At 41.5% G+C, this 14,957-nt stretch overlaps 1 pseudogene across 1 annotated transcript in view; it reads left to right on the top strand.

The window, feature by feature from the left end:
* The first annotated feature begins 458 nt into the window (after positions 1-458).
* LOC308292770 (NACHT, LRR and PYD domains-containing protein 3-like) overlaps positions 459-14,957 on the top strand; it is a 28,620-nt pseudogene continuing 14,121 nt past the window's right edge. The window contains exons 1-8 of the transcript XR_013963356.1: positions 459-559; positions 2,018-2,174; positions 4,195-4,299; positions 6,944-7,048; positions 8,310-8,414; positions 9,364-9,468; positions 10,572-10,672; positions 11,057-12,899. The product of XR_013963356.1 is annotated as an NACHT, LRR and PYD domains-containing protein 3-like (transcript). The remainder of the gene's footprint in view (positions 560-2,017; positions 2,175-4,194; positions 4,300-6,943; positions 7,049-8,309; positions 8,415-9,363; positions 9,469-10,571; positions 10,673-11,056; positions 12,900-14,957) is intronic.

Below are 14,957 nucleotides of genomic sequence, written 5' to 3'. Positions count from 1 at the left end.
CTGAGAGAGATGAAGCAGGAACCAGCAGGGACCCTTTAATAGCTGAGAGAGATGAAGCAGGGACCCCTTTAATAGCTGAGAGAGAGATGAGGCAGGGACCCCTTAGCTGAGAGAGAGAGATGAAGCAGGGACCACTTAGCTGAGAGAGAGAGAGAGAGAGAGAGGGGGGGGGGGGGGGGAGGAGAGAGAGAGAGGCAGGTAAATTCCAGTATTGTGGTGGATTTGGGGAGTTTGGTACTTTTATCATGCTTTTCTATAGGATCCATTAAAAAGCTAAAAGTATGCCTACAGAAAGAGACTGTATGCCTACTCACTCACAGTCTCACACCTTCCTACAAAGAGAACAATACAGTCATAATGATTGTTGCACTGCCTTCCCTGACTGTGTGGAGGAGGCGGGGCGACAGCATGTACAGTAGGTCTAGTCTATAAAAGAAACAAGAAACTGACAGGGAAGTGAGGGAACCATTTTTTATCAAGACCCATAACTCTGAACTTAACATCTGGACAACATAGTGGGATTACACAACAAAACAGAGGGACAAAAACTTCACACAAAGTAAGTGTTGTTATTTTAATACCACTACTGGTACTACTACAACCACTTGGTTTCAGAACGAGAAACCGTTTCTAGCCTACCATGGTTTCTACTACTAATAGGCCTAATATCCCTACCTACCTCTCTGTGTAGTTTGCTTTTCTTTATTTGCTCTCTTTGGGGTTATGATATGTCACCAACCAACATAGACAGAGCAGAACATAAGAGCAGAGCATTCCAAAATAATGATCTCTATGTTTTACTGCTATAATGACACATGGATATTTGGTATAATGATTACATTGACTTTTTATGACGGTTATGGTAAATTAACCCGCGGAAGATTTGCACTCGGCGATTCTTAACGGCTGAAACCTGGTTGGTTTCCATTGTGAGTTAACAGTAACATCCGGTCTAGAGCCTGCCTACTGTATCCGGCCATTTGCACACAGACACATGCATACACGCAGTGTTTCCGTTCCAGACCGGATCTACAACATGCAAAGACACTTTATTTTAAAGCCTCTATGGTGGAACTTCTTATCAGTTTACTGTAAACCACGTGATTTAGGAGGAGATGTGTCGTTGTCAGTAGGGTGTGGTTTACTTTGAGTAGCCTATTTAGTGTTTGTGAATGTAGTATTTCACAAAGAAAAGTTTTAGGCTACAATAAAATTATGAAAATAATTAATATGCCTATTTTAATAAAGGAACTGCTGAAACAGTGGACATCTCAAAGCTGCAGTCCATAACTTTGTTTAGCAAATAAAACATTGTGTAGAGTACGTTGATTAATAGTAGGTCTACCTATTATTAACACGATAGAACTATTCCAAGTTCAACTATCTCAGACCAGTGGTGCACCCAACCACTGCTGGTAGTTCTGTTGTTGCAACATGTGTCTCCGTGCTCTTCTACTCTGTGGTCTAGTAGGACTCCTGCTGGTTGACAAGAGCTACTGCATGCATCTGCATCTACTGTAGTCTCAGCATTAAGTTGGTGATATTGTTGTCTCATAGTGTGTGTGTGTGTGTGTGTGTGTGTGTGTGTGTGTGTGTGTGTGTGTGTGTGTGTGTGTGTGTGTGTGTGTGTGTGTGTGTGTGTGTGTGTGTGTGTGTGTGTGTGTGTGTGCGTTCGTGCGTGCGTGCGTGCGTGCGTGTTTCTTTTTTGTTTTTCTTTACATATCTACTGCATAGTACTGTGTTCTATTTGTCTGTCATTCAATGTTATATGAGATACTTCAATGGTTTCCAGTGGAAATAAGCTTAGTCTTTTCATGGATCTCCTTTTAGTAGACCTTGTACCAGTGAACTGTACCGTCATGAAACTGTACCTTTTCCTATGCAAACTTCTAATAAAGTCTTCAATCAATCAATCAAAGGCACAGGGCAAATGGCTGAAAGGCTACAGTAAAAGATGCTGATGGTTAATGCCATGCATCAATAGCATGATCTGTTTTCTGATCTATTTTATTGACAGGTTTAATAAAGAACAACATGGAGAGCAAGAAGGAGGAAGCTGACAAACATCACATCCACAGAGCAGAGTCTCCAACACCCAGCTGTGTGTCTATGAAGAGTGACCGCTCTAAAGGAGTAGGTCCTCTCTTCAGTGAACCTGGACCTCCACACACACAGTATGTCAATCCTCCTATACAATATACTGTATAACACTGTAACATGACAAAGTGATCTCATGTCTTCGCTTTCTGGCCTAAACCAGCTAACTCCAGTTTTCTTTTTCTTTTCTTCTTTTTTCCACAAATCAGTGCTATTAAAAAACCTTCATGTCTGTGTTTTGGTTATAAAAATTATTGAACCAATGAAAATAGTAAAGCGTTTCGGCCAAAACCTTCTAAGTCCACGAGAACTGGAAGAGTCAAATGTCTCGTGCACACTGCCAATAGGCCAAGGAAGCCAGTCCCTGCATTATGTTTATATATCTTTGGCCTATAAGTATTGAACTATCGATCAAAGACTGAAACTGTAGCCAACCCGGCCTGGTGGAGATATGCTCTCTGTTCTACTTATTCTCATGTCATTTTGGACAGTCATGGTGTCACATGTCATTTACATGGGTTCTGTTCCCAGTCTGGTTCTGTACAAACATTATGGACACAAGACATTAACTATCAGCATCCTTTATTGTAAACATTTACAAACACAACACCACATCACACACATGCGCGCGCATGTGTTTGATGCTGTTGTGAGCTTGTACGGTAGATAGGCTAGTATTTTCCTGCATAGTGTTTGCTGGTGAATAATGGAATGATATTTTAATGTTCACTATTTTACTGAATAATGGAATTAGGCCTAACAAAATAATATGTTGGTTTCCGGTTGGCGACCGACCCTATTAAATACGTGCGACCCAGATGATTTTATTGGCATTTGGAGTAAAAAAAAAAAAAAAAAAAATTAAGTCAAAATCCGACCGAGTCGATCAAAAAGGTCTTACAAAAAATATATTTGGTGCGACCACATTCGCGAAGTTTAATCAAAGTTTTCTTTCGTCTAAAATATCATGTGCGCAAATGTTTTGTTTTACTATTCATACGTCATTGCGTCATCGCGAGGAGACGGCGGCGCACAACAACAGCAGCACATGCATGTCCTCCTCCAGCCATGGACCTGTGTACAGTGTCTGTCGTCTGTCCGTGCAAACCACCTCCTAAAATAATTCGATTGACTACTAAAACGTTTGCAGACATAATTAAGGAGGTGAAACAGTGCCGATGTCAGTTTTCATCTGCAGCAGGGAGACACGACCGAGCGGATACATGGACCCACATCTCAGTCGACATACTCTCTACGCCCACCGAGCCTCTAGCCTCTCAGGCTGGGTCTGTTTTGGCCATGTTCGACTTTAAATATTTAGCCCTGAGATGCGAGGAGGAAGCCTCTGAATCGGAGCCTTCGTCGTCTCATGCATCTGCCCCTCAGTCAGGGCTAAATGTGGGTCCATGTATCCGCTCGGTCGTGTCTCCCTGCTGCAGATGAAAACTGACATCGGCACTGTTTCACCTCTTTAATTATGTCTGCAAACGTTTTCAACCAGTGTGTGGACATTCTATTCAAAGTTTTCAATTGTTTATTGTTTGTTGTTTTCAGACACTATTTTTTAAGTGCAATGTACATGAACCATTTAATGATTTAGAAATTGGTAACTCAGGAAAACAGAATGTATTAAAAAAGAAGCATATCGATCATTGCCATAGGAAAAAAAAAAAAAAAAACTACCTACCCATCCTTCCCATGAGGAAATAAAATATAATTTCTTGCTACCCATCATGCCCACAAAAAAATAAAAATAAAAAATAAAATAAAATAAATTCCCTACCTAGGCTACTCAGCCCTAAAATGACAGCCAACCGGAAACCAAAGTTATTTTTTGTTAGGCCTTATGGTTTAATGTTCACTACACTATTGAATGATGTAATTATGGTTTAATGTTCACTACTATATTGAACATGTAATGATAGTTTCATATCTATCTGGAATATCAATCTATGTAACCACTGTATTGCTATTTTCTTTTAGTTTTTGCTGTTGTTTCAGCATTGAAGTGCCAAAACCCCCCAAAAAGTGATAGTCTCTCATACTACAAATTGTTTCATTCACATGATAAATGTATGAACATTTGTATGATTCCAGAAGTCACAGAGCAGAGTCTCCAACACCCAGCTGTGTGTCTATGAAGAGTGACCGCTCTAAAGGAGTAGCTCCTCTCTTCAGTGAACCTGGACCTCCACACACACAGTATGTCAATCCTCCTCTACAATATACTGTATAACACTATAACATGACAAAGTGATCTCATGCTAAAGTTACATGCCGCTGCTGTCCGGCCCAAACCAGCTAACTCCAGTTTTATTTTTCTGATTTTTCTGATTTTTTCCACAAATCAGTGCTATTAAACAACCTTCATGTCTGTGATTTGGTTAAAACAAATTGAACCAATGAAAATAGTAAAACTAAAAAGCGTTTCGGCCAAAACTGGGGCTGGAAGAGCCACATTTCTTGTGCACACTGCCAATAGGACAAGCCGCATACTGCAGACTGATTACACCCTTTACCCAAAACTGTACAAGTAAAAGGCTTTCCCCTGTATGCGTTCTCAGGGGACTGCCCCATAGGTCGAACTCCCGTTGGGTCGAACAGCGTCGGCAGGTTAGATTAATCACCCGCGTCACGGTTACTGAGGTTAGGTTTAGGGTTAGGGTTAGAGTTAGGCATCGTTTTACTGAGGTTAGGATTAGGGTTTGGGTTAGAGTTTGGTGGTCGTCGAACAGCGTCGGCGGGTTAGATAATCACCCGCGTCACGGTTACTGAGGTTAGGTTTAGGGTTAGAGTTAGGCATAGTTTTACTGAGGTTAGGATTAGGGTTTGGGTTAGAGTTTGGTGGTCGATCCAAAGGGTGTTCGACCTAATGACATGTTACCGCGTTCTCATGTGTACTTTTAACTTATCACTGTGATAAAAGGCTTTACCACAAGGTATGGAAACAAACTAATTTTGGGGGCCAAGTACTCCTTAACCTTGTAACAGATCGTCGTGGACTCACTGTCACTCTTGTTCACAAACACAAAACTGGAGCTGGGGTGGAGTGTCATAGGCGTGCAACTGGAGGTTTAGTGGTGTCTAAGTGCTGGACGATGGTGGCACCTGCTGGGTCTAGTCACACTGTGTCCCTCTCCTCCATTAGCTCTGTGGCGTCCATCTTTGCTCTATACCAGCCCGCTTTACATTTTGGCCTATGAGTCTTGAACCATCGGTCAAAGACTGAAACTGTAGCCAACCCGGCTTGGTGGAGATATGTGTGACCTGGTGTGGATTAGCATTTATCATTCAAATTACAGGACAACGCCACCTCGAGGAAAATCGAGGAATTGAATTCCCTGTACACCATAAGCATATGGGCTCCCCACAAACAAGTACCAACAAGGGTTTGAGACTTAGAAGTTCCCTCATAAGAGGGTTTTATTTAACTTTCAGCAACATACTTTAATAGCAATCAGTAGTTAAAAGACCTATGCAACAGTCAATAATAAGAGCTCAGTGTGTTAATACATTCGATATCAAGCAACAATATAATCAAATAAATAGGCCTTATCTAATGGCTGGAGAGGCAAGGGGAAATAGCAGAACTGCTCAACAGGGGGGCTAAGGTAGCCTAGCAGGACACAACCCTTGCCCAAACTAACAAAATAATCACACTAAAAGCATATATCACACACAAGCACGCAGCATGCAAGGAAAACAGGCGACACCATAAAAAGAGGTGTTCGCTGTCACACAAAATTACTGTAGTGGGCTATATTAAGTGTCCTGGCTATGCTGACCCCCTGAACCAGCCTGGCTGTTCCCCTCAGTGCCCAGCAGTAAGTAAGTAAAGTTGCTTTTTATATTTAGGGGAAATGAAAATAAACAATTATAACACAAGAAATGGCTCAATAAAACAAAATCATAAACTTTAGACTAAACAAAACAGCAGAAGGTGATCACTCGAGTGTGTCTTTCGTATCCCCACGGATGGGAAACATGGACTGTTCGTAACGTCCCCTCAACACCATAGGACTTGCAGTCAGACCGCACTCTACCCAGGCATGGAATAAAAACACATTAAAAGGACCCCAGGTCGTGAAAGCCAGCAGCCATCCAGCAGTCTAATGTTTGTTTGACTGCATGGCTTTTAAATACCCTCCCTGATTGCCAATGAGGAAGTGGCTGTGCAGCTGCCCTACGGTGGGCCCTAAATTCAGCTCAGACCTAGCCGGCCACATATGCTCTCTGTTCTACTTATTCTCATGTCATTTTGGACAGTCATGGTGTCACATGTCATTTACATGGGTTCTGTTCCCAGTCTGGTTCTGTACAAACATTATGGACACAAGACATTAACTATCAGCATTCTTTATTGTAAACACACACACACACACGCACGCACGCACGCACGCACACACACACACACACACACACACACGCGCGCGCGAACGCACGCACGCACGCACGCACGCACGCACGCACGCACGCACGCACGCACGCACGCACGCACGCACGCACACACACACACACACACACACACACACGCGTGCACACAGAATGATAGTTTAATGTTCACTATTTTACTGAATAATGTAATTATAGTTTAATGTTCACTACTCTATTGAATAATGTAATTATGGTTTAATGTTAACTACTCTATTGAATAATGATAGTTTCATATCTATCTGGAATATATTTTTATGTAACCACTGTTTCTATTGCTATATATATTTTTTGCTGTTGTTTCAGCATTGAAGAGCCAACCCCCCCCCCCAAAAAGTGATAGTCTCTCAAACTACACACAAATAAAATGTCTGTTTCATTCACATGATGAATGTATAAACGTTTATGATTCCAGAAGTCACAGAGCAGAGTCTCCAACACCCAGCTGTGTGTCTATGAAGAGTGACAAGTCTAAAGGAGAAGGTCCTCTCTTCAGTGAACCTGGACCTCCACACCCACAGTATGTCAATCCTCCTCTACAATATACTGTATAACACTATAACATGACAAAGTGATCTCATGCTAAAGTTACATGTCGCTGCTCTCCAGCCCAAACCAGTTAACTCCAGTTTTATTTTTCTTCTTTTTTCCACAAATCAGTGCTATTAAACAACCTTCATGTCTGTGATTTGGTTAAAACAAATTGAACCAAAGAACATAGTAAAACTAAAAAGCGTTTCGGCCAAACCTGGAGCTGGAAGAGCCACATTTCTTGTGCACACTGCCAATAGGCCAAGGAATAGAAGCCAATCCCTGCATACTAAAGACTGATTACACCCTTTAGCCAAAACAGTACAAGTAAAATGCTTTCCCCTGTATAAGTTCTCATGTGTACTTTTAACTTATCATTTTGATAAAAGGCTTTACCACAAGATATGGAAACAAACTAATTTTGGGGGCCAAGTACTCCTTAACTTTGTAACAGATCGTCGTGGACTCACTGTCACTCTTGTGCACAAACACAAAACAGGAGCTGGGGTGGAGTGTCATAGGCATGCGTCTGGAGATTTAGTGGTGTCTAAGTGCTGGACGATGGTGGCACCTGCTGGGTCTAGTCACACCCCAGGGAGGCCACGGCCGTGTCCCTCTCCTCCATTAGCTCTGTGGCTGTGGCGTCCATCTTTGCTCTACCAGCCCACTTCTCTGTTCTACTTTTCATTTTGGACAGTCATGGTGTCACATGTCATTTACATGGGTTCTGTTCCCAGTCTGGTTCTGTACAAACATTATGGACACAAGACATTAACTATCAGCATCCTTTATTGTAAACAAACACACACACACACACACACACACACACACACACACACACACACACACACACACACACACACACACACACACACACACACACACACACACACACACACACACACACACACACAGCAAATAGACACACATTAGAGGAAATAGTCTACTGTACCTCCCAAGCTGTTGTGAGCTTGTACGGTAGATAGGATAGTATTTACCTTCACAGTGTTTGCTAGTAAGTAATGAAATGATAGTTTCATAGGCTATTCACTATTTTACTGAATAATGTAATGACAGTTTAATGTTCACTACTCTAATGAATAATGCAATTATAGTTTCATATCTATCTGGAATATCTATCTTCAACATTGAAGAGCCAAAATTCCCAACAATGTTACTCTCACACTACATGCAAATAAAATGTCTGTTTCATTCACATGATGAACGTATAATCGTTTGTATGATTCCAGAAGTCACAGAGCAGAGTCTCCGACACCCAGCTGTGTGTCTATGAAGAGTGACCGCTCTAAAGGAGAACCTCTTAACTTCAGTGAACCTGGACCTCCACACACACAGTATGTCAATCCTCCTCTACAATATACTGTATAACACTATAACATGACAAAGTGATCTCATGCTAAGTTACGTGTCGTCGCTGTCCAGCCCAAACAGCTATTTACAAGAAAATGTATATTTTAAATCTATCTTTTATTTGTCTTCATAAATCCTTTCATAAATCCCTGTGAGTTCCATTCCCAAACTAGTTGTTTTTTATATTACATAACATTAGCGTGTAGTCAAAGGTACTCGCTGGTGAAAGGGACTCATGTGCTGTGTTCCATTTAGCGATGACGTCATCGTGAAGCATGTCATCTCCATAGACTCCTATTCATTGCGCTGCAAAGACACTGCTTTATCAACCAAAAAAGTGTTTCGGACAAAACATTCTGACTCCACTTAAGCTGGATGTTATTTAATTTGTTTCATCCCCCTTTTTCCCCTCTCTGTTCTACTTATTCTCATGTCATTTTGGACAGTCATGGTGTCACATGTCATTTCCATGGGTTCTGTTCCCAGTCTGGTTCTGTACAAACATTATGGACACAAGACATTAACTATCAGCATCCTTTATTGGAAACATTTCATCACATTTGCACTGAGCCTTTTCATGATACGGTACACACACAACACCACCAAAACAATGTTTTGCACGCATGCAAGCACACACGCACAAACGCATGCACACCCCCACACACGCATACACACACACACGCACACACGCACACACACACACACACACACACACACACACACACACACACACACACACACACACACACACACACACACACACAGCTAATATAGACAAGGAAATAGATTAGAATGTCCGTCCATACAACAAAGTACTTTTTATTACTGTTTCTATTGCTATTTGTCCACACAGTTTTATTCTCTCACAATACATACAAATAAAATGACTTTTTCTTTCACATGATACATTTTTAAACATTTGTATGATTCCAGAAGTCACAGAGCAGAGTCTCCAACACCCAGCTGTGTGTCTATGAAGAGTGACCGGTCTAAAGGAGAACCACCTAACTTCAGTGAACCTGGCCCTCCACACACACAGTATGTCAATCCTCCTATACAATATATAACACTATAACATGACAGTAATATCATGTTAAGTTACATTTGCAAATTACTATAAAACAAGACATGTTCATATTCAATCGTTAGCTATTAAGTTAGTGTTCAGTTTGTGAATGAAGTGGTACAAATCACAACAATGTGTTCAGTGGTGAAGTGATTGTTATTTCTGCCAGACTGTAGGCCAAGTGTCTGTCTGTATGTCTGGGTGGATGGATGGGTGGCTAATATAGCAAGCTAACAGATTGACAAGAGCCAAATGTCTTGTGCACACTACCTTAAGGCCAAGGAAGTCAATCCCTGCATTATGTTTATGTTTTCATGGTGCCGCTAAACCAGCCCACTTTACATTTTGGCCTATAAAAAGGCTTTAACCATCGGTCAAAGCCTGAAACTGTAGCCAACCTGGCCTGGTGGAGATATGCTCCCAATGTATGAATGAATGGAACATTGAAAGCGCTTTGAGTTCGCAACTTGCTTAGAAAAGCACTATAAAAATACAATCCATTATTATTATTATTATTATTATTATTATTATAGGCCTACTACTTATTCTCATGTCATTTTGGACAGTCATGGAGTCACATGTCATTTCCATGGGTTCTGTTCCCAGTCTGGTTCTGTACAAACATTATGGACACAAGACATTAACTATCAGCATCCTTTATTGTAAACATTTCATCCCATTTGCACTGAGCCTTTTCATACGGTCCACACACAACACAAAACAATGTCACCACATGACACACACACACACACACACACACACACACACACACACACACACACACACACACACACACACACACACACACACACACACACAGTATGTCAATCCTCCATGACAAAGTTATCTGTCTGGCGGTCGTCATTATGGAAGCAAATTTGACAGTTTTGATGAAAACATGTTTACAATGTACAACTGGACCGTGTGTTTGTAGTATGCAGATCGGTTGCTGTCATTTGTGTTTGCATACTTATACTACGTATGTTTCAGGCCTTGGAGTGATATTGATATGTATTGATATGTATTGATAAGTTATTGTCTATATTCATAAAAAGTTGTCTATTCATCTCCACAGAGAGAGGAAGAGGAGTGGTTGTGTTGTGACAGAGCAGGCGTCCAAGGGATCCAGAACCACACCTGGACTGAAGACACCCATTAACACGAGCAGTGGACAAAGTAAGACTGGACACAATGTACATTAATTAACACAGTTAATAACTGAAATGTTTGAAATGACAGAAGACATTGTCAGACTAAATGTCCACAATGTGTCATCAGTATCCATGTTTAAATAATGATGCTAAACATGTATCAACTCTGTATGAAAACCAGTGATCCACTGTTGTTTCTTTTACCTGTTTTTCTTAGTTTTATTAACCACTTAAACCCCTTATGTTGTTTAGTGGAGACCCTCAGGGCTCTATACTAGTGTATTTTCTGCTTTCACTCAACATGAAATATCCTCGCTGAAAATAGCAGATCTACAAGCGTATAGATCAGCTTATAGATCAGTTATAAATTCAACTGAAAGTTTAAAATGTCTTCATTGTCTTCTCATAGCAGGTGTCAGTCCGCAGGAGGTTCTAAAGGTTTATAAGGTCGGTTTGAACCGTCTTGATCGTGTGACATACGTCACTGAAGTGCCCTCCCTCAGCAGCATCTACACAGAGCTCTACATCTCAGCGGGAGAGAGTGAAGGGGTTAATACCCAACATGAGGTCTGGCAGCTTGATACAGCTTCCAAGAAGAAGACCCTCCATGACCAACCAATCAAATGCTGTGACATCTTTAAGCCCCTCCTCCTTGGCAGAGACAAACCCATCAGAAGAGTTCTGACCAAGGGCATCAACATAGAGAAACCCATCAGAAGAGTTCTGACCAAGGGCATCGCTGGCATTGGAAAAACATTCTCTGTGCGTAAGTTCACTCTGGACTGGGCAAGGGGTTTGGAAAATCAAGATGTCATTCTCCTGGTTCCCTTCTCATTCCGGGAGCTGAACTTGGTCAGAAATGAGCAGCACAGTCTTCTCTCACTGATCCATCGTTTCCACCCAGAATTAAAGAAGGTCACAGCAGAGCAGCTCGCTGTCTGGAAGGTTGGCTTCATCTTTGATGGTCTGGATGAAAGCAGGTTTCCGCTGAAATTCGAGAACATTCGCATTGGTTCCCATGTCTTCCAAGAGAATGACATTGTTTCTGATGTCACAGTGACATCATCAGTAAACTTGCTGTTGACGAACCTCATCGAGGGGAATCTGCTCCCCTCAGCCCTCCTCTGGATAACTACCAGACCTGCAGCAGCCAATCAGATCCCTCCTTATTGTGTTGACATGGAGACAGAAGTATGAGGGTTCACAGATACCCAAAAGGAGGAGTTCTTCAGGAAGAGATTCAGTGATGATGAGAAGCTGGCCAGCAAAATCATCTCACACATGAAGACATCAAAGAGCCTCCACATCATGTGTCACATCCCAGTCTTCTGTTCGATCACCGCTACCGTTCTGGAGGACATGTTGAAGACAGACGAGACAGAACAGCTGCCCACGACCCAGACTCAGATGTACAGCCACTTCCTGTCGGTCCAGACAAAGAGGAAGTGGAAGAAGTATGATGAGAGTCATGATGTGAATCAACAGCAGCTCATGGAGAAGGACAGGGAGGTTCTTCTGAACCTGGGCAGGCTGGCGTTTGAACATCTGGAGAAAGGCAGTATCATGTTCTACCAAGAAGACCTGGAAAAGTGTGGCCTTGATGTGAAAGCAGCCTCGCTGTACTCAGGAGTGTGCACAGAGATCTTCAAAGAAGAGACTGTTCAATCTGAGAGAAAGGTCTACAGCTTTGTTCATCTGAGCATCCAGGAGTTTATGGCTGCAGTCTTCCTGTTCCACTGTTTCACACAGAAGAACATGAAGGTACTGGAGACATTCCTGGGAGGAGGAGGACCCTCGCAGACCCTGGAAGACTTCCTGTACAGAGTCATGGTGAAATCCCAGGAGAGTAAAAATGGACACCTGGACCTCTTTGTCCGCTTCCTTCATGGCCTCTTACTGGAGTCCAACCAGAGTCTGTTAGGAGGCCTACTGGTTCAGAAAGAGAACCGTCCAGAGACCATCCAGAGAGTCATTAACAACCTGAAGAAGATGACCACTGAAGATCACTCTCCTGAGAGAATGATCAACATCTTCCACTGTTTGATGGAAATGAACGACCACTCAGTACTTCAGGAGATCCAACAGTACCTGGAGTCAGGGGACAGTCTGACTCCATCCCAGTGTTCAGCTCTGGCCACCATGCTGCTGATGTCAGAGGAGGTTCTGGATGAGTTGGACCTGGACAAATACAAAGCATCAGAGGAGGGGCGACGGAGACTGATCCCAGCTGTGAGGAACTGCAGAAAGGCTCGGTTAGTAGTCATGTGAATAGAAATACCCTAGAGTCAATCTGACATTACAGTACACTATAATTAGAAACTAAGGTTGACACAAAAGTTAGAAACTAAGGTTGACACAAAGGCTCCAATAATACTGTCTGTGTAACAGGGACTGGTGGTATTTTGTGCAAAGTCCACAATAAAGCAGGGTAAAAACCAGAAAGATTCAATTCAAGGAAATTGCAAGTGTGGTTGCCGTGACACAAGTGACGAGGAATCAACTGGGAAATAAATTCCATCTTACTATTTATATTAGATACTGTGATGTCATTTATATTAGATACTGTGATGTCATTTATATTAGATACTGTGATGACATTTATATTAGATACTGTGATGTCAAGTGAATCATGACCAAAAGCTTCACCTTTTTGTTGTACAGCCGCCCAACCCGGATAACATCACTAAAACAGTTTACAAAACACAGGTTCACTTTGATGGGTAAAAAAAAACTCTCTGACCGAATATACAATAGTGTGTTGCCTATAGCAACCACACTAACTAAACTAAGAGTCTAAAATCCCTGCTGGTTGAACCCACCAGACCAGTGGTTTGAACCCACTGACACTGGTTGAATCCACTCACTAAAAACGGATGGGTTGAAAATAACCCGATCTGGGTTGTATTATAACCCACCCCTGGGTAACTATTGGACCTACCCAATAGTAGTAAATCTTACACAGAAAAATGGGTAGGTCCTTTCTACCCAGCACGTAGTAAGATATTCTACCACATCCTGGGTAGAATTTTTTACTCAGCTCTGGGTCAACCACTATTATTTAGTATATATTTTACCCACATGTGGGTATTATATTTTACTCATCGGTAAATGACCATGCTAATATTATTTGACATTAACATAAGATAAGATTTGTTTCAGGGGTTTTTTCTCAGATAATTTGTTCCATGTATAGCAATATCAACATAAAGTTACATAATTGTAAATATGGGTAACAATGTTGAAAAGCTATAATCAGAGTAGTTTAGAGTAGATCAACATAATAATATCAAATGTATCATGAGTTCTTCTCTTTAAGAACAGTAGGGGGAGGGAGCTCAACCATAAGCTAGCAGCCTAGCAGTTACGGTTAGGGTTTTGGCTCAAATATTGACAAATGAAATTCTGACATATGACAGTCAGCTTGCCAAGGCAGACACATGGATATGATACATTTAGCATTTTTAGCTACCAAAAGCTTAGAAATATCCCTGAAAACCTTGAGAAATGCTTTTCCCAGCATGCTTTGCATACCAGGTGACCAACTTAAGTTTAAAACTACCCAATACTGAGTAAAACAATTTTACCCAGCAGTTGGGTAATGTGTGAGCTGTACAAAACAACCCATTATACATACAATCACCATTATAATAACCCATAATGGGTAAACCATTTTTTACTCAGATTTTGGGTAGATGAATCTACCCAGCAGTTTTTAGTGTGTACTGGTTGAACCCTCCAGACCAGTGGTTTGAACCCACTGACACTCAGTAGTGGAACTTAAAATAAAAATCACACCCAGTGTGAAGTGATCAGTGCCTTTCATGAGTTACAATGTCTTTCCTGATGGACACACACACAAAGCCAAATGTATCTATAGACAACTTATAAACAATGTATGTGTGTCGGTGCTCCGCCTCAAAGCCAGATCAAAGCCTGCAGCTGTGGCCCAGCTTGAGGAGACAGGGATGAGAAATAGAGAGACTGAATGCTGGTCTCTAGCAGCTTGTTTGTAAAGCTTTTACACAGTTTAGCAGTGGTGGATAAAGTTACTCACATTACAAGTACAAGTAGCAATACTGCAATGTAGAAATACTCTGTTACAAGTAAAAGTCCAGAATTCAAAATGTACTTGAGTAAAAGTACGAAAGTATTGGCATCAAAATGTACTAAAAGTACAAAATGTTTGAAAATAGCAGATCTACAAGCTATGCGATGCAATGCATTGTGAGCTTGTAGATCGGCTATTTTCAAATAGCCAAGGTATAAAATAGGTCTAAAGTGGTTTATGTATGTTTTATAATATTATAATT

This window comes from Nannobrachium achirus, assembly GCF_963921795.1.
Source record: "Nannobrachium achirus genome assembly, chromosome: 10".
NCBI lineage: Eukaryota > Metazoa > Chordata > Actinopteri > Myctophiformes > Myctophidae > Nannobrachium > Nannobrachium achirus.
This window is presented reverse-complemented; position numbering and strand designations above follow the sequence as displayed.